The 20,828-nt window shown below is 42.4% G+C and overlaps 1 protein-coding gene across 1 annotated transcript in view; it reads right to left on the reverse strand.

The window, feature by feature from the left end:
• Positions 1 to 20,828, reverse strand: part of grm5b (glutamate receptor, metabotropic 5b) — a gene marked incomplete at both ends in the record, with an annotated part of 52,858 nt that overhangs the window by 13,008 nt on the left and 19,022 nt on the right. The gene's annotated exons all lie outside the window — the stretch shown is intronic.

Consider the following 20,828-nt stretch of genomic DNA (forward strand, 5'->3'; position numbering starts at 1 on the left):
GCCATGAAAAGCTCTACCTCTGTGTCTGTCTCTGACTTTGTGTCTGTAATTCTGTGTGAAAAGCAGAGACGTGACTGGGAGCCGTAGGCTGGCTGAGAGGAACTGAGGCCAACTCCACTATTCACCAGGAGAATGACTGTGTTAGTGCTTCTCCCTGATCTCTATACTCTCTCTTTCTCAAACACACCCATCCCATCCTGTTAGAGTCTGTTTTTAAACCCACGGTGTGTGTGTGTGTGTGTGTGTGTGTGTGTGTGTGTGTGTGTGTGTGTGTGCGTGTGCGTGTGTGTGCACCTCATGGTAGGCCAGTGCGAAATTAAATCTCTTTGTGTAAAGACAGACTAAAGTCAGGAGTGCTGTACACACCTCAGCTCAACAATACAATATGAAAGTAAATTCAAAGCTGCTTTACTGACTATTTTTGTAGGCTCCATTTTGCCGGGCTTCCTGTTGTGAATTCCATTGAATAACTGCACGCTGAACTCTGTGGTAATTTCAGCCGAATTTACATTTACAAGCTGATATTGTGTTTCTAGCCAGATAAGTTGGCGGGCAATGAGTACGACAAGTACCTAATTAATCAAAAGAACGAGACCATTCAAAACATGATTCACTACATTCAACAAGCCGTTCACCCAGCACGGTCACCATCGCAGCTGAGTGGAAAATGCATCCTTGCTAGCAGAACTGGAAGGGGTACGACAGGAGATGTCCTTGTCATTCGGCAAAATGGAGAGTTCCACATATCAGTTCCACAGATGAAACATATCGAACAAAGAATTGAAGAACAGGACGAGAGGCTGCGGGGCTGTGCATAACTCATGAGAACCAGACACACAGATTCAACACACTGCCTCAGGCCAAGTCCTTTCTACGTTATTGGGATCTCGCCACCAGACAGACCCGCCGACACACTACGCAGAGCCATGACGGCCAGATGGGAGACTGTCGGCCCCAGATGGAGTGAGAGACAGCGGGACCGCCCCGTCTGAAAATTATCACTGTTCCTCACAGGATGAGGAAGGCTACCCACTTGCCAGTCAACAATGAACTGAAATTGCCCCCTATTTAAGAAAGAGAGACATAACATTTAAACAGGTTAAATTGACATAATGTTTTGATTTCTGTGTCAACCATCACCCCTGCACTGAAAGGTAACTTTATTTATTTGATTTCATTTGGAATGAGTGAAGGCAATGGCATAATGTAGGCCTATAGCCTAAATATAATATTATTGCGCGTATTGTGCTTTATTATATAGCAGTATATTGTGACGTCGATCATATTATTATTGTCCTCCACCATGAAATCACCTCTGTCCGTTCGTATGTCACAAAAAATATTGTCACAGCTGAGGGGCGATGTTAGCTGTGACTTTATTCATGATAAAGCATGGAATCAAATGCCTTATTGCTTTGATACAACAGTTACAAAACAAAACAGAATTGTGACAAGAAAACAATGGCTTAAGTACAGTATTTATTTTGAGACAAATTGTTCTCATTCAGTCCACTCAGTTTAACCCCTCAATATGGGACAAGCACTCCTATTTGCTTAAAACATATTAATTCACACCTACAGTATTTGAGTTTGAGGTTTGAGTTTGTGCCAGGGCCGGCTCTAACATTTTGGTGCCCTAGGCGAGATTAGGATTTGGTGCCCCCCTGCCCCCCCCACCACCACATTACCCCACCAGTACTGCCTCATCACCACCCACTCATTCTACAGTAACAAAAATATGGACAACAAACATCAGACACCACAATGGTTTCAAGACAAAAATATTTATTTTTATTTTTATTAATTAAAATTACTTCTCAAACAAATTAATCACTTATCAAAGATTGCACTGTACTGTACAAATAAACTTTATTTAATTTGACTAAGACCCTCATTTAATTAGTAACAAGGCATAACTGTAACATTCAAAAATATGATAATAATAATTATAATAGTAATAATGACAACATAGCAGTGTATTATCAATTGCACAGAGACCACAAATAATTGGCTGAACTTACATGCTTCAGAGTGGTGTAGATGGGAGATCAGATGTCCCTTCTCCAGCAGGGAGCTTCTGCAAATATTTCCTGAGTGCATCTGGAGAGTTATAGAGTAGATATTAGCCTATTACAAGCAAAAACATGTAGCTGCAGAGTAGGACAAACAACTGAAATCTATGTTTTTATGGATATAGCGTTAGCCATTATCACTAATATTGGTCAGCGAAATTTCAGCACAATGCCTTACGTGCTAGGAAGGAGCAGTTACCCAGATAGCTACCTACTGGCTTGCCATTCAGATTCATATCCTTCAATCTGTATCTGAGTCTAGCAGCTATCGTAGCATCATTATCAAGCATTAGCTTTATTGCTACTTAGCTAGCTAGCTACTACAAATGAAACATCTACACACAAAACAGCATTTTAATATTAACATAAGACGACATACCTCTATATTGGACTTTCTTTTCCTCCTCTTTTCTCCGTTTTCTTCCTTGCGCACCTGAAGGTGCTGAAGGCTTGGACCTTTTCATTATTAAATCAAATGTGAAAATAGATATCTGCCTCTTGACATCTGTCCATCAGTCAGTAAGTCAGTCTAGCAATCTCTGGCACTTCTTACGTCCCGGACTTGTCTTGATTTGTCTGTGATGATGCGCATCACAAACAACTCATTCTCCCACACTTTCAGTGCGCACAGTACAAGTGCAGGCCAGAGCACACGAAAAATTGTGAAGCAAAGTGTATTTCTTTCTTACTTTGTTCATTTGTTACCTCAAGGCAGAAAATGAGGACGGGCGCCCACCGGCGATTTATTTATTTATTTTCTCCTTTGACGTCGACCAGCGCCCACCAGAAGGTGGCGCCCTAAGCGACCGCCTATATGGCCTATGCCTTTAGCCGGAAGGGTACGGGTGAAGGGGGGCTAGGGGCTGGAGGTGTTGTGCCGAGGAGATATAAGCTCTCCCCACCACGCTCATCTTCATTCTGAAACACTTTCACTCGCTTTGAAACTTTAATTTGCTTTCAAACACTTTCACTCTATTCGTACAAGCCCGTAAGAATTCCTCTGGTACCTAGCTGCTTAACTTTCTGTCCCCTTAGTGAAAGTAGTTTTGTAACCTATTTTTCCCGTGATGTACCTTGTAGGAATCCTCTCTAAGCTTCACTCACAACGGTGAATTCCGTTTGGAACCCCTACAGCACTAGCCATTGCCACCTAGCCCCGAAGCTAACGTGCCTTTGCTAGCTACTGTACTACACGTGTTTTCTATTCCGTGTACACCGCACTGGGTAGCTAACTCGTACTGTGCTATCAAACCGATAGTTTATTGTTGAAACCTGACTTGTATACACATAAGTTACATATACAAACCGTGTTATAAACTTTCCCAAGCACGTTGTGCTTCTCCCACCGAGAAAGACGAGTGATAACTAACATACAATTGTTAGCCTGCTAGCTAGCGCCAGACATACCAAGAAGATGTACCAGGCCGCGTCTCAGGCGCCAGGACTGTCAACACCAACAGTCTATTGGCTAAACCCTTCCAAATTTTATAAGGTATTTAGATCTGAAATGGTAATAGACCATATCATTGAGAATAATACAATTTCCAGAGACTTGGTGTGAAGCTACTATTATTATATTAAAGAAACCAAATAAATACCTTTTGGACTGTGATGGGCATAGACCTATACATTTACTGAATTGTGATTTTAACTAAGATCTTGGCTCATACTAGTATAAATTATGTGGTAACAAAACTAGTCAATCTAGATCGGACAGAATTTGTAAAAGGAAGACCCCCAACCTCCAACAAATTATTGATGGTGATTATTGAATGTTATTAATAATTCCAAGATGCATCATGAGAAAATGGTTATACTATCTCTAGATGCTGAAAAAGCGTTTGATCGTGTTCACTGGTCCTTATTACCTACTCTAAAAAAAGTTCGGTTTTGGGGAGGAATTTTTTAATCGAATACAAATAAATATAAAAAGTCTCTTGCCAAGCCTGCTGTATCTGTTTAATGTGTTAAGTACCACTTAAAACCTTTATACGGTTGAATAAGTCAATAAGTATGTTTTTATGGGAAAACGAGAGTTTGCGTAAACAAAAAAACTAGAGCAGGCTAAAGACCTAGGTGGGCTTGGCTTTCCCAATCTTAGATGACTGGGCAGCTACATTTTATTACATGGCATTGTGGATATCAGAGGAGAATTGGGAGAATGTTTGGAAATATACAGCTCTGGAAAAAATTAAGAGACCACTGCAAAATTATCAGTTTATCTGGTTTTACTATTTATAGGTATGTGTTTGAGTAAAATGAACATTTTTGTTTTATTCTATAAACTACTGACAACATTTCTCCCAAGTTCCAAATAAAAATATTGTCATTTAGAGCATTTATTTGCTGCCTACAACTGGTCAAAATAACAAAAAAGATGCAATGTTTTCAGATCTCGAATAATGCAAAGAAAACCAGTTCATATTCATTTTTAAACAACACAATACTAATGTTTTAACTTAGGAAGAGTTCAGAAATCAATATTTGGTGGAGTAACCCTGATTTACAATCACAGCTTCCATGCATCTTGTCATGCTCTCCACCAGTCTTTCACATTGCTGTTAGGTGACTTTATGCCACTCCTGGCAAAAAAAATCAGCTCGGCTTTGTTTGATGGCTTGTGACCATCCATCTTCCTCTTGATCACATTCCAGAGGTTTTCAATGGGGTTCCAGTCCGGAGATTGGGCTGGCCATGACAGGGTCTTGATCTGGTGGTCCTCCATCCACACCTTGATTGACCTGGCTGTGTGGCATGAAGCATTGTCCTGCTGGAACATTGTCAGAGCAGAAGGAAGCAAGTTTTCTTCCAGGACAACTTTGTACATGGCTTGATTCATGCGTCCTTCACAAAGACAAATCTGCCCGATTCCAGCCTTGCTGAAGCACCCCCAAATCGTCACCGATCCTCCACCAAATTTCACAGTTGGTGTGAGACACTGTGGCTTGTAGGCCTCTCCAGGTCTCAGTCTAACCATTAGACGACCAGGTGTTGGGCAAAGCTGAAAATTGGACTCATCAGAGGAGATGACCTTACTCCAGTCCTCTACGGTCCAATCCTTATGGTATTTTGCAAACCTCAGCCTGGCTCTTCTTTGCTTCTCATTGATGAAGGGCTTTTTATTAGCTTTGCGACTTCAGCTCTGCCCCTAGGAGCCTGTTTCGAACCGTCCTCGCCGTGCACTTCACCCCAGCTGCCATTTGCCATTCTTTTTGTAGGTCACTTGATGTCATCCTACGGTTGTTGAGTGACATTCAAATGAGTTGGCGGTTATCCCGGTTAGACCATTTGACAGGCAGAAAAGAACAGCAAATGAGATTGTTGTCTTATTCAATAAAAACAGAAACTGAGTGCGAAATACAGTTGTGGGGAATATTAATTGAAGTAAAGATAAAGGAAATTGAGAGTGAGATGGTGACAGCAGAAGGATATCCACAGCTGTCTTCCCCATATGTATATGTCCCTCACTTTAATATAAAACCACGACCCAAATTAACGATAGTTGTCACAAGCAAAGGGATAAAAAGAAGAAGAGCACAGTTAACACCTTGCCCTATCATAGTGGTAAGCACCAACACTCAGAGGTGGGTTAGGTAAATGATCCAAGCTCCAAGAACAGGAACTAATAGAGCAAAAACTGTGGGGAATAACAAGGTGGATAAACCTAGCCGAAATACAAGAAAGGTTCCCAGAAATACCCTGGATAAGAATACTTAAAGCGGTGTGAAAAGTGAAACAATAAATGATATAATATAATAAGAATTAAAGAGAGTAATACAAAGGTAGAAAGATTAGAGATTGATTGGGGAGAAAGAAAATACAAAGCAACGACCACAGTGGGAAAATGGAGAAAGGGACTACCATGACAACTCCAGTAGACATATTGGCGAGCAAAAACCCCCTTTTGAATAAAGAAATAAAAAAAGATGTCCGAAAAATGGGAAAAACGAACTAGCAAATTTCCCACAAAATGGCCTAAGGAAGGTACATTTGATATTGCAGTGTGTAAGGAAATGGGGACGCTGATAAAAAAAACACAAACCTCGAAGTAATTAAAAAAAGAGACAAGAGAAAAGGAAGAGAGAAACAGCCATGTTGGAATTGTTCAAGACAGAAGGAGAAGCAATGTTAAAAGGTGCTAAGGAAATAAGAAGGGTGAAAAAGGATACAGAGGGAAGTGAAAAGGAGGAAAAGACAATGCCTCCACCTTATAATCACGGGGAATTCCCTGTAATAACAGGAACAATCTACCTGGATGGAGAAGTGGAGGTAGGACCAGACAAAAAGGAGGAAGAGAAGGAAAGTGAGGCAAAAAGTGAAAGAGGGAAACCCTTAGATCTTGATTGCTATGCAGGGATTAAAGAAGCCCTAAAACAGGTAGAGAAAGGCACATGGGAGCCAGAGTCAGAACGAAGAAAGGAAAACAGACTGTTGCAGGAAGAAATAGACAGGGAGATAGAACAAATGAAACACAGAAAAGGGAAACAGCTACACAGTACATCCATATATGGGGGGGCGACCACCTGGTCACCCACCTATGCAAGAGACGACTTGGAGTCTGATGAATGGGTCCAGTGGGGGCAGGAGAGGTGGACGGGCCAGAGGGAGAAAGATCAAGAAGAATTGAGGGAGAGGATACAAACAAGACTTATGCAGGAGATAAACCGAACTAGAAGTGAACAGGGTAATAAGCATAGTGGCCAGGGTAGTGGAGAGAAAGGATATGAGGAAGAAGAAAGACTAACAACACAAGTGTTGAGAGATAGGGAAAGGTTACGTCCACGAGACGCACTCCAGTGCCCCATCCTGGTAAAAGGAAGACAAGGACACTATGTGCCCTGGGGAAGAATATCCACAAAGGCTTGATCCTAAGACCTTGAAGGGAGACCCACTGTGAGAAACCGAGAACCCTGCCACATATCTACACAAGCAACTGAAGAAGTGGAAACAAGAAACTGAAGCAGACCCAGAGGGAGACCCACTGATGACAACTTTGTTTAGAACTGCAGTGGTGGAAGCCATGTCCCCTCAGGTGAGAAGCAGGTTAGAGGATGTGGTGGGACTCACGTCAAAAACACACAAAAGTCCTGTGATTATCTAGTCCATGCGGTGAGGCAAAAGGAGCAAAAAAAGGAGATCCAGAGAAAATTAACACAGCTCCAGCTGGGGGAACTCACAGAACGAAGCAAAAAAAAAAGACGCAAGGGGTAATGTCCGTCAAAACCGGGAAACCAGTTCCACACATGGCCGCACCAGAACCACCTTCAGTGCTGAGGCCTCAGGGACAAGAGCAATCCTCCGTACCTGTAATCAATGTGTATGCCCAGCAGTCCCATCAGTCTCAGCCATGGAGAGGCAGACAAAAACCCCAAGGAAGGTTTCAAAAGAGAGACCTACCAGGCCCACCCAGCGTGTGCTGGGGATGTCTACAAGCAGGACACCCGAAGGAACTGTATCGGCCAACTAATCCATGGCAGCCGAGGGAGGAAAGACAACAGGGCTATGGCCAGCAGCAGCAGCAGCAGCCTCCACAAGGACCAGCCAATCCCTATAGGGGACCAAATTACGGTTACTAGGGGTGCCCAGAGAATCCTAAAGGGGAGGGTCAGTTTCCAGTGTTAACCACAGAAGCTGATCAAGAACCAATGCTGCCGGTTCAAATAGAAAATAGAGACATATTTTGTAGATGGTTCATGTTATAAAGATCACTTAGGAAATCATGCAGGGTATGGCATAGTTTGACAAATAGGGCAGTCATTCCAAGAAGAAAAGATAGACAGTTGTCAACAACCATGCTCTGCCCAATTGGCAGAACTAAAAGCACTGGCAGAAGCCTGTAGATTGGGAAAAGGCAAATCAGTGAATATCTTTACTGACTCAGCGTATGCGCATGGAGTCTATCATCTGTTTGGAGCAGTATGGAAACAGAGAAGGTTTTTGAAAAGTGATGGATCACCCATACAACATTTTGAACAAATCAAAGAATTAATGTTGACCATGATGAAACCAAAGCGATTAGCCATCATTAAATGTCAGGCGCATCGGAAAGGCAATGATTACATTATTCAGGGAAACAAAAAACGAGCATCAAAATGTGCGGTGGCTGTATTGGCCCCAATGGTATTGGTAGAACCAATACCGCAGCCAAAGGACATCATAACGCACGCAACAGATTGCGGGGCCATATGAGCAATCCATGTGGCTCCAAAGGGGGGAAAAGGCCAACTCTACAGGACTGTGGAGATCTCATGAGGGAACAATAGTAGCACCTACGGTGCTGCTGGGGATTTTGATCACTGGTGCGCATGGTTTTGACCATTGCGCAAGGGGGGAAGTTGTGAGAAAAATAAAACTTCAAGGGTATTGGTCACCCTATTTACAGGCAATGGTAGACAATGCATTAGCAGAATGCACAGTATGCACACAAAACAATGTAAGAAAGGGAATTACAACACCCTTAGGGCACATACCGGTTCCAGATGGGCCATTCAAACATTTAGTAATGGACTATGTAGACATGATAAAAAAGGTAAATGGGAAAAGATACATGCTTGTTGTCATAGATAGATTCAGCAGATGGGTAGAAGCAACGCCATCAGCAGACTTAGGGGCAGGAACAGTGGTCAAATTCCTAACAAGAGAAGCAATACCCAGATTTGGAATACCAAATGAGATTAGCTCAGATAATGGTGCAGCATTTATTTAGAAAACTGTGAAACAAGTCATACAACAGTTAAGAATAAAACAAAGACTGGGCTGTGTCTACCATCCACAATCACAAGGAATGGTAGAAAGAATAAATGGTACCCTCAAAACAAAGCTGAATAAGATATGTGCCAGCACAAAGCTTAACTGGGTAGATGCCCTGCCACTTGCATTAATGAGCTACCGCATGCAGGAAACACGCAAATGCTTACGGGTCGACCCATCCCAGTGCCAACACTAAGAGAACCTTACAAAGGACCCCCACTGGAACAACTCCAGATGAAACTAAAGCAATACATGAAACAATTAACTGAGATACACAAAGTTATATATTCACAGGAAAAAGATGCCACTCTTGAGATCTTTCTTTGTACAGAGTACAGTTAAGCAAATGAGTGTGACAGCAGGGACAGCGGCGATAGCAGTCAACAGAGTTGGAGAACAACCAGACCTATACCCTGTTCCTGACTGGGAGGAGGAAGACAGTGAGTCTTTGGCCCCTCAGACGACGACAGGATCATCTAGACTCCCAGTCATGACTCTCGAGCTCCAACAGTTCTTGAACCATGGAAGTCGAATTAAAAACCTGTTTGACCCAGTGACCTGCACCTACTTGAGAGTACCACTGCTCCATTCAATAAAAAAGAAAACCCCTGGAATAAACATTGCCAGCTGGACATATGAGGACTATGTTCCCCTTGGAAATATTTGCGTTTTGTTGCGTTTTGTTAACAATTGTGTAACCATATAAGTATGAAGGAAGTTGTTGCTTATGGGGACAGGTGTTCAGTTACAGACTTGTACAGTAGGTTGCTCAAGGTTGGCTGGCTGGTGTGAGAGCTGAAGGGGAATTTTCCTGGTAGATTGATATTGGATAAGAGTCCAGGTTTTTCGCCCCTGCCTGTAAAAGGGACGTGTCCCCAGGAGTTTATTGTAATGATGATGTAACTCATATGTTATTTTTCACTTACATGATTCATATAAACTCACCGGCCACTTTGTTAGGTACACCTGTGTTGTGGAAAATACATTGATAGAACTGTTTTCAGGTTATACACTTTCATATGACTGATACAACTTGTGTAAATACTGTGATTACATTTTCTCGTGCCACACCTCTAAAATTCTATAGCCACTGTTCTGAGAAGCACTGTATAATTTACCATATGAACAGCGGTGGTTTCGGAGGGAGTGGTGAGGAGCGCAGTAATGGGGGGACAGACATACAGTCATGAGAAAAAGTTAGGACACCCCCCAAAATATTAAGTTATTCTCTTAGAAATATGGACATATCAATATTTTATCTTCTTTCTAACAATATCTATAGATAAAGGGGATGTAATTGAACAAAAAACTATGAAAATGTAACTTTGTAATCATTTATTTAACGAAAAATTAACAATAATGGCAATTCCTACTGAGGAAAAAGTTAGGACACCCTATGCCCTAATAGCTAGTATTGCCCCCCTTGGCTGAAATAACCTCAATTAGACGTTTCTTATAACTGTCTACAAGTCTCTGACATCGATTGGGAGAAAGTTTTTCCCACTCCTCCTTGCAGAATTCTTTCAGCTGTGTGATGTTCGAGGGGTGTCTTGCATGCACAGCCAGTTTCAAATCAATCCACAGCATCTCAATTGGATTAAGATCCGGGCTTTGACTTGGCCATTCCAGAACTCTCAATTTCTTGAGCCATTCCTTGGTAGATTTACTGGAATGTTTTGGGTCATTGTCATGTTGCATGGTCCACATCCGCTTCAGCTTCAACTTTCGAACAGATGGTCTCACATTTTCCTCAAGCACCCTCTGATACAATACAGAATTCATAGTGGATTCTATGATGGTGAGCTGACCAGGCCCTGCTGCAGAAAAGCAGCCCCAAACCATGACATTTCCACCCCCATGCTTCACAGTTGGTATGAGGTTCTTGTTCTCAAATGCTGTCTTGGTTTTGCGCCAAACATGTCTACTCTTACTGTGCCCAAATAGTTCAACTTTGGATTCATCTGTCCAAAGCACATTGTTCCAGAAGTTCTGGTCTTTCTCTGGCAAACTTTAGTCTTGCCCTGATGTTTTTTTTTGACAGCAGGGGTTTCCTCCTTGCACACCTCCCATGTAATGCAAACTTGTTCAGTCTCTTTCTTATGGTGGATGCATGTACTTTGACATCAATTGTGGCAAGAGATACCTGTAGGTCCCGTGATGACATTCTGGGATTGTTGGAGACGTCTTTAAGCATCTTACGGTCAGCTCTTGGGCTGAACTTGCTTGGGCGGCCTGACCTGGCCATGTTGGTGGTGGTTTTAAATGTTCTCCACTTGTAAATTATTTTCCGGACAGTGGAATGGCTAATTTCGAATTGTTTGGAGATCTTTTTATATCCCTTCCCAGACTCATATGCATCGACAATGTTTCTTCTGAAGGCCTCAGAGAGCTCTTTTGATCTCGCCATGGTGATGCAACTCACTTCAACAATCAAGAGCAAACCAAACTAAATGTCTGAGGTTTAAATAGGACAGGCTCCTCCAAAATCCTCTGTAACGATGTTCTAATCATTTGCACCTGATGTGGTGCTCTTGATTATAATTTTAGGCATTTTAAGTGGAACTAAATGTGGGGGTGTCCTAATTTTTTCCTCACAAGAAGATTGCATTTCTATTAATTACATTTTACCAATCATTTTTTTAATAATTTGTTTCAGTTGTATTTGTTTAGTTATATTACCTCAATTTGTCAATATTGTTCAAATGAATATCAAATGTCCATATGTTTGAATATGTTGAAAAAGACAAAGGATTTCATAGGGTGTCCTAACTTTTTCTCATGACTGTATCTTGCCGATAGGTGTGAAATGTTGAACGCCGATTGATCAATGAGAAAGTCTCCCCATTGTTTTCGCTCTCTCACCCCCTCCCTGCGTAAGCACAGGCCCATCAGCCGATAGCCTTGGCAGCGCCTACCATTATGTTTAAACTGTATAAAAGACAACCCTGATAATCGCCTCTTCAGACTTGTGCTGAACGCACCCCCGGATTTACGCTGGGCTGCTGTTACGCGCTTGTCTCTTGTTTGCAAGCAATAAATACCGGACTCAGATATTATGGCTACTCAGGACTTGTTTCTTGATTCTTACCTCCGAAGAGCTGAAGTACAGAGTGGTAAATCCTAGACTTCAACTGCTCATTAACGCAAATATCTAATCAGCCAATCACATGGCAGCAACTCAATGCATTTAGGCATGTAGACATGGTCAAGACGACCTGCTGAAGTTCAAACCGAGCATCAGAATGGGGAAGAAAGGTGATTTAAGTGACTTTGAACGTGGCATGGTTGTTGGTGCCAGACGGGCTGGTCTGAGTATTTCAGAAACTGCTAATCTACTGGGATTTCCATGCACAACCATCTCTAGGGTTTACAGAGAATGGTCAGAAAAAGAGAAAATATCCAGTGAGCGGCAGTTCTCTGGGCGAAAATGCCTTGTTGATGCCAGAGGTCAGAGGAGAATGGCCAGACTGGTTCGAGATGATAGAAAGGCAACAGTAACTCAAGTAACCACTTGTTACAACCAAGGTATGCAGAAGACCATCTCTGAATGCACAACACGTCGAACCTTGAAGCACATGGGCTACAGCAGCAGAAGACCACACCGGGTGCCACTCCTGTCAGCTAAGAACAGGAAACTGAGGCTACAATTCGCACAGGCTCACCAAAACTGGACAATAGGAAGATTGGAAAAACGTTGCCTGGTCTGATGAGTCTTGATTTCTGCTGCGACATTCAGATGGTAGGGTCAGAATTTGGCGTAAAACAACATGAAAGCATGGATCCATCCTGCCTTGTATCAACGGTTCAGGCTGGTGGTGGTGGTGTAATGGTGTGGGAGATATTTTCTTGGCACACTTTGGGCCCCTTAGTACCAATTGAGCATCATTTAAATGCCACAGCCTACCTGAGTATTGTTGCTGACCATGTCCATCCCTTTATGACCAGTGTACCCATCTTCTGATGGCTACTTCCAGCAGGATAACGCGCCATGTCACAAAGCTCACATCATCTCAAACTGGTTTCTTGAACATGACAATGAGTTCACTGTACTCCAATGGCCTCCACAGTCACCAGATCTCAATCCTATAAAGCACCTTTGGGATGTGGTGGAACGACAAATTCGCATCGAACCAGATCGGCTTTTATTACTTGTGAATAAAAGTCTCTGAATAAACCATCAGCTCTAGTCTTTGGCATTTTATTTCAAAGTATTTTAACTTGGAATTCCACCACAAAACATGTGGTTGGGAGAACTGTGTGGGGATCTTGCCAATATGGAAAAAATGACTTCCATAATACAGTATAGACAGCAAAAACATGAAAATTGATATCATATCGTTCTGGTCTTGTCTCATAGCTTGAAATGTACTGTATTTTGCCTTTACTTTGTAGTTTTACTGTCCTACTGATCATAATCATTCTAATGTTGATTTAGATGTCTTGTATACTTTGTAATGTAATACACTGTTGTCTTTAAATTGCTCTTAAATAAAAAAATTATGTTTACGTACATTTTGCCAAAACAGAAATTCAAAGATCATGGAACAAATAACAATAATGATTAATAAGGACAGTTATTTTAATAGTTCTCTCTGTCTCTCTCTCTCTCTCTCTCAATTCAATTGAGAATGGGTAATTCAATTCAATTCAATTCAATTCAATTCAATTCAATTCAATTCAATTCAATTCAATTCAATTCAATTCAATAATTGTTCAATTCAATGTTTTTTGGCATGACATTCAGACATGAATTCAATTCAGGTATTGAAGCAAAAAGAAGAAAACATAACAGTAGTTGTCTCTCTTTCTCACACACACACACGCACACACACTTGCCAAGGCCACAGAGATAATCTAGGTCAAATGCTGTGTTGGCTGCAGTCTGAATCCTCTTAGCCAAACAGAGCTGCCTTTTTTACACACAAACATGCAAAATGTGTGAGGCATGCTGACCACAGCCTAGCCACTATTATGGCTGATATACATGTACATATACACTCACCGGCCACTTTATTAGGTACACCTTGCTAGTACCGGGTTGGACCCCCTTTTGCCTTCAGAACTGCCTTAATTCTTTGTGGCATAGATTCAACAAGGTTCTGGAAACATTCCTCAGAGATTTTGGTCCATATTGACATGATAGCATCAATGCTGCAGATTTGTCGGCTGCACATCCATGATGCAAATCTCCCGTTCCACCACATCCCAAAGGTGCTCTATTGGATTGAGATCTGGTGACTGTGGAGGCCATTGGAGTACAGTGAACTCATTGTCATGTTCAAGAAACCAGTTTGAGATGATGTGAGCTTTGTGACATGGCGCGTTATCCTGCTGGAAGTAGTCATCAGAAGATTGGTCATAAAGGGATGGACATGGTCAGCAACAATACTCAGGTAGGCTGTGGCGTTTAAATGATGCTCAATTAGTACTAAGGGGCCCAAAGTGTGCCAAGTAAATATCCCCCACACCATTAGATATTTGCGTTAACGAGAAGTTGAACAGATGTACCTAATAAAGTGGCCGGTGACTGTATGTTTGTTGATTGCTAGTTGATGGCACTCTGCAACCGCATCACAGCCATGCTGATAAACATACACTCATCAAGCACTTCATTAGGAACACTACACTAATACTGGGTCGGGCCTCCCTTTGCTCTCAAAACAGCCTCAATTCTTCGTGGCATTGATTCCACAAGATGTTGGAAACATTCCTTTGAGATTCTGGTCCATAATGACTGCATCACGCAATTCCTGCAGATTTTTCAGGTGCACTTTCAAGCTGTGAATGTCCCGTTCTACCACATCCCAAAGTTGTTTGATTGGATTCAGATCCGGTGACTGGGAAGGCCACTGAAGAACACTGAACTCATTGTCATGTTCATGAAACCAGTTTGAGACGACTTTTGCTTTGTGACATGGTGCATCATCATGCTGGAAGTAGCCATTAGAAGATGTGTAAATTGTGGCCATGAAGGGATGCACATGGTCAGCAACAATACCCAAATAGGATGTGGCATTCAAGCGATGATTGATTGGTATTAACGGTACCAAAGTGTATAATAAAGTGCTTGGTGAGTGTAATTTTGTACAATTTAGTTCTCCTTTTTACCTCAGTACGTTCCCTACGGTGCATTCCATTCCTGCACTAGATCTCTGTGATATTCTATAAACTGTTCCAAGATGATCACTGGCTGTTAGGTGATACTGTATGTGACCAAGGCCTTTAGAGTTCCAAAGTGAGTTCAGACCCAAACGGCCTGGTAGGCCAAGGAAGACTTCTACAGTCGATGACCGAAGAATATTCACCATGATTAAGAAAAATCTCAAAATATAGCCAGGTTGCGGTTTGCTAAAAATAACATAAAAGACCCTGCAGAGTTCTGGAAAAAGGTCTTGTGGACAGATGAAAGATTAAGATGTACCGATGTGATGAAAGAGTAAAGTGTAGAGAAAAACAGGAACTGCCCAATATCCACAGAATACCACCTCATCTGTGGCTTGGTATGTATGGCTTCCACTGGAATTGCCTCACTTGTCTTCACTAATGATGTAATTGCTAACAATCTCCAGATTTCAAAACAAACAACAACTGAAGATGGCTGCAGTACTTCAGGCAGTTATTGCATGTTAAGGATTGTCGACCAAATATTAAACATGAGTGCTTAATTTCAACATTTGATAAATCTGTCCCATCACTTTTGGGTACCCTGAAATGGGACTATGCATAAAATGTGTTCTGAATGGTAAAACCAATATGTACACAAATACCATCAAATAAAAGCTGAGAATCTCTACTTCAACTTCATAGTAATTGTCTGACTTAAAATCCAATGTACAACTTTGTACAAATAAAAAAAAAATGCTTCACTGTCCCATAACTTACGCAGAGCACTGTTTATGTACTCTATGTGGGAGTTCTATGTGACATTAGATATTGTATCTGATGTTTCTCTTTTCTCTATGACACAGACACACAGAAGTGTGATGTACAAAACAGACATTTTCCTCATAACTTTATACTGACTCAAGACACTGTTCAGAAGAAAATGTGCATGCATGCACACACACACACACACACACACACACACACACACACACACACACACACAGCTCAAGTCTTTGTATTTTCATACAAGCTTGTGCTTGTTTTTTTTTTAATGGAAAGCTCTTTCTGTCTCTCTCTCTCTCTCTTTCTGTCTCTCTTTGTCATGGTTTGGCTTTTTGAGCCCCCAGATAACAAAAACTAATTTTCCTACCTATACAGCAGTCCTCCAAACTACAGCCTGATTGTGTGTGTGTGTGTGTGTGTGTGTGTGTGTGTGTGTGTGTGTGTGTGTGTGTGTGTGTGTGTGTGTGTGTGTGTATGTGTATCTGTGTGAGTTGTCACATAGTTAGGTGTATGATAGATTGAAGGACACTAGTGAGACATCACACCAAACATTTACATACTTCACACTGGAGGGGGCGGTCACTGTGGTTCCCTCTGGCTTTTCCTTCCCTCATGTGAAATAAAGAGTAGGAAGTGATGTATGCAGTGGGCATAGACTTGAACATGGGAAGCATGTTCAAGTCTATGCATATTTGACTATAATTAAATCTTTTTTACCGCATCCTAAATATTGAATGGTGGAGAGCTTGGGCTGACCGATGTGGGAGCGTCTGAGCTTGCACTCACCGTGGACTCGGTAAGTGACTGCCTTCCCTCCACAGGTACAGACACACTCTATATTTCACCATCACATCAAAGCTTCACACTGAGAGAAGGGTTACAGCAGTAGTTAGCCTAGGCAGAACCCCTAGACGAAGCCAGACAGATAGGCTAGTGGACCAGGTTGTAACCGTGTGTACTGTAGCAACATGTATGCCATTCCCATCTGAGAAATCTCCACTTTCGGGTGATAATATTGGGTTTTACTCTGAGTTTTGTATCCACCTGTAAAAGAATTTTCTCCATATTGATGTCTCTCATATAAAAAACTAAAGTTCACTTTCACTATTTCTCTTTACTATTCCACCCCTCCCTTTCGTCTTCATCCCTTTCTCTACAAGCAATTATTCTCAAGGTTTCATCTGCCTTCGTCTGCTGCTCTTCTAGGCTCAAGAAAAGAGGGAGGCTGTGAAGGAGAATGAGGGATGGCGGGGGGGGGGGGGGGGGGTCTGTATGTTTGTCTGGGGTCCAGAGCCAGTCTCCAAGGGGCCATTATAATTTAAGATGAGGACATGAGCTCAAAGACCAACACTCTCTCTCGCGGAGGGCAGACGGGAAGGGGGATGGGGAGGACTAGGGATGACTCAGGAGACAAGACAGGAGAGGAGAAAAATGTAAACACAAATGACAGAGACGACTGTCAGAGAGAGAGTGGCCTCTAACCAAAACCACTCAATCAGTGATCAATCCCTCTAACCTTCCCACTCTTTCTTCCTCGATCCATCTCACAACCCTGCCTCTCTCTCTCATCCATCTGCGCTCTCCCACCATCTGTCTCTCTAACCCTCTCACACTGTCATTCACACCTTCACTCCTCCCTTTATGTCCCCTCGCTTTTTCTACCCTTTTGCTCTATTTGTTCAGTCACTTTCTCTCCCCTCCTCTCTGTCATCGGTCATACCTCCTCCTATCTTTCTCTCTGTATCTTTCTCTTTCTATCTGCTTACTCCATGTCCACCTCTCTCATAATGTTAATACCCCATGGGCATTTTAGAAAAACAAATGTTGTATTAACATTGGGTTTTTTGTACATGTAGGTTCATGTAGCAATGTTAGATGATGAGCATCAAATCAAGCCAACATTGCAAAACCTCCAGAGCTCCAGTGTTTGCATTTTGATATTTACATTTTTTTCAAAAACAATACTAATCAATTTGGTTAGTTGGTTAGTTTGGTTAATTTGGTTAGTTTTTGGCTGCTGTACAACTGTGGCACAATATAAAATGCCCATGGGTTATGGTCCAATCTCTCTTCTCTTCCACCCCTCTCTCTTTCTATCTTCCATCTGTTTGGCTGTCTTCCCAGCAGGTCACACCTGCAACTCCTCAGAGGCCAAAACAACAAGACACATCGCAGACACACAACTACACACCACACACACACTACTCACAAACAAACACACGCCCATACAGTAGAAATCACGCATCACACACTAGACACTCACTCAATCAAAACCACATACATTCAACTTGCAATAATGCCTTATGATAATTACAATAATATCACAGCTACCAAATTACAATATTGTAAAGACATTTTCACAGATTGGTTTGCATTGACAATAACTGAAGATACAGTAAATATGTTGTAAACAGTCAGATGAAATGCCTGGAGGATGGTGGAAAATCATTAAATCCCACTCCTCTCTCCCTCCCACACACACACACACACACACACACACACACACACACACACACACACACACACACACACACACACATACAGTATAAACACACACAGACACACTCATACACACACACACACGCAATCATCTGTGGCAAGAAATCTGAATCCCTCTCTTTGTTAGGGGGATAATGTGGGGGCAGTGAGCAAAAGAGGAGAGGGTAAGGGGTACATGGAATGGAGTATGATGGTGCTTTATGATTCCGATGAACACACACACACACACACACACACACACACACACACACATACACACACACACACACACACACACACACACACAAATCAAATCCAGCCTCTAGAGTGTGACCTCTGTGGTCTAAAATCACCTGGTTATGCAACTCACTGTGTGGGCGAAGGTTGCCATGAGGAGAGGGCTTCATTTTTTCCATTTATCCTATATCTAACCAGGACAGCCATAGTGAGATGTGTGTCATTTTGTTGCATTCATTATAGTAATGTAGATGAACACACCTAGGCTCATCCTCCTCTTCAGCCAGTCTCTATCTCAACCCCTAGGTCACCTTATCAATCACTCACTCAGCATCCAATCAATTGAACAACCAATGACCCGAGGATCAATACAATACAACAACCAATGACCCCTATTTGATGACAAATAACTACTCTGACCAACAGGTCAACATCTCTCTCTCTCTCTCTCTCTCTCTCTCTCTCTCTCTCTCTCTCTCTCGCTGTCTTCTAATGTGTCTGGGACTCCAGGACCGTTACCATGGTTTCCAGCCCACGCTCAAATTCCATCTGTCTGTCACGTCTTATCATATCACAGACACACAACCAACATATTTATTCACCTGCCATTCTAGTCATTCTATTTAGTGTGGTCCTTACAACAACAAAAAAATGTGGCTACACTTTACTGGATCACAACTCATATCGTTAATATCACAGGATGTTTGGTGCCAACATGGAGGATAGTGTACCAAATACTGCTCCTGACGTGTCACTTGTATGACTTCCATCTATGCCTGCTCACTTTCTGGCTGCCATGGTAACCTGGCAGACACTACAGACAAGCATCTGCTGTTCAGAGTCACACACACACACACACACACACACACACACACACACACACACATACATACACACACATCAGGAAAACAACAAAACCGCAACAAAACTGCAGAGTAAAGACAACCAGGAAGTCCATACAGACAGGAAATAAGTGCCATCTGTGTCTCCACATACCTGAGAATACACACATCTATACACACATCTAGGTAAACAGACAATTACTGCTCTGTGTGTGTGTGTGTGTGTGTGTGTGTGTGTGTGTGTGTGTGTGTGTGTGTGTGTGTGTGTGTGTGTGTGTGTGTGTGTGTGTGTGTGTGTGTGTGTCTGTGCGTGTGCATGTGCATGTGTGTATGTGTGTGTGTGTGTGTGTGTGTGTGTGTGTGTGTGTGTGTGTGTGTGTGTATTTGGTGTGACAGTGAGAGAGAGAGTGAGAGAGAGTGTGAGAGAGAGAGAGAGGGAGAGACAGACACACACACACACACAGACAGAAAGAGACAGAGGTGTGTTGGCGGCATGGGTTGCCCCTCTGAATCAGTGTATTGACTGGTTTATGAGCTGCACTATAAAAACCAATGAGGCAACTCTAGCGCTCTGAACTAGATGCAGTGGGATATACAGCCTCTCCCAATGGGAGGATATTTCTCTGTCTCTCTCTATAGTAAATACCCCTATGCCCCCTCTTTATCTGTTACTTCTTATCCTATCTTTATCTATCTCTTGTTATCTGCCTGTAACCTCCCTCTTTGCCTGCCTCTCTCGTTCCTTGACCTCTATCCCTCCCAATCCCACCATCTCCTCTCTCTTAACTTTAGCATTCTCTTCACCCCCTCCTCTCTCTCCTTCTATCTCTCCCCCTGTCCTCCTCCTCTCTGATGATACAGTAGTTCTGAAATGGTGGGCTGTGGTTTGCTGAAGGTTAGAAGGACATATTGGGGAGCTGGTGAGGATTAGATGTGTTTTTGTGTGTTTGTTTTTGTGTGTGTGTATGTGAGGGTGTGTGTGTGTGTGTGTGTGTGTGTGTGTGTGTGTGTGTGTGTGTGTGTGTGTATTTGTGTTTTACCGTGTGTGTGTGTGTGTGTGAGTGTGTGTGTGTGTGTGTGTGTATTTGTGTTTTACCGTGTGTGTGTGTGTGTGTGTGTGTGTGTGTGTGTACTTGCACACACTCATGCACAGCTGACTAAGTTGAGACAAAAGCTCCAGCTGGAGAGGAGTAATGTCTGTTATCTACACTCATCCATTCTCCCTCCCTCCTTTTATCTCCCCCTCTCTGCACTCCATCCTTCCTTCATTTATCTGCTACATCCCCCTCTCTCTCCAGTCTGTCCTCCTTGTCTATCTCTGTGTCTCTGTTATATTCTGCCTCCTCTATAACTCTGTATGCTCTATCCTCCTTCCCCCTCTCTTTTATTTTTTCCCCCTTTCTCCTTGTCTTTCATACAGATTGGTTCATTTGATTTCACGTGTGAATCTGTTCTGTCATAATTCAATATTAAACCATGAATAACCATTGTTCATCTTCTCCTCAACCCTCTAAACTCTTCTCATAAGACCCATCAGACCCATTCTCTCTTATTTTCTTTC

This window comes from Argentina silus (assembly GCF_951799395.1).
Source record: "Argentina silus genome assembly, chromosome: X".
NCBI classification, from domain to species: Eukaryota; Metazoa; Chordata; class Actinopteri; order Argentiniformes; family Argentinidae; genus Argentina; species Argentina silus.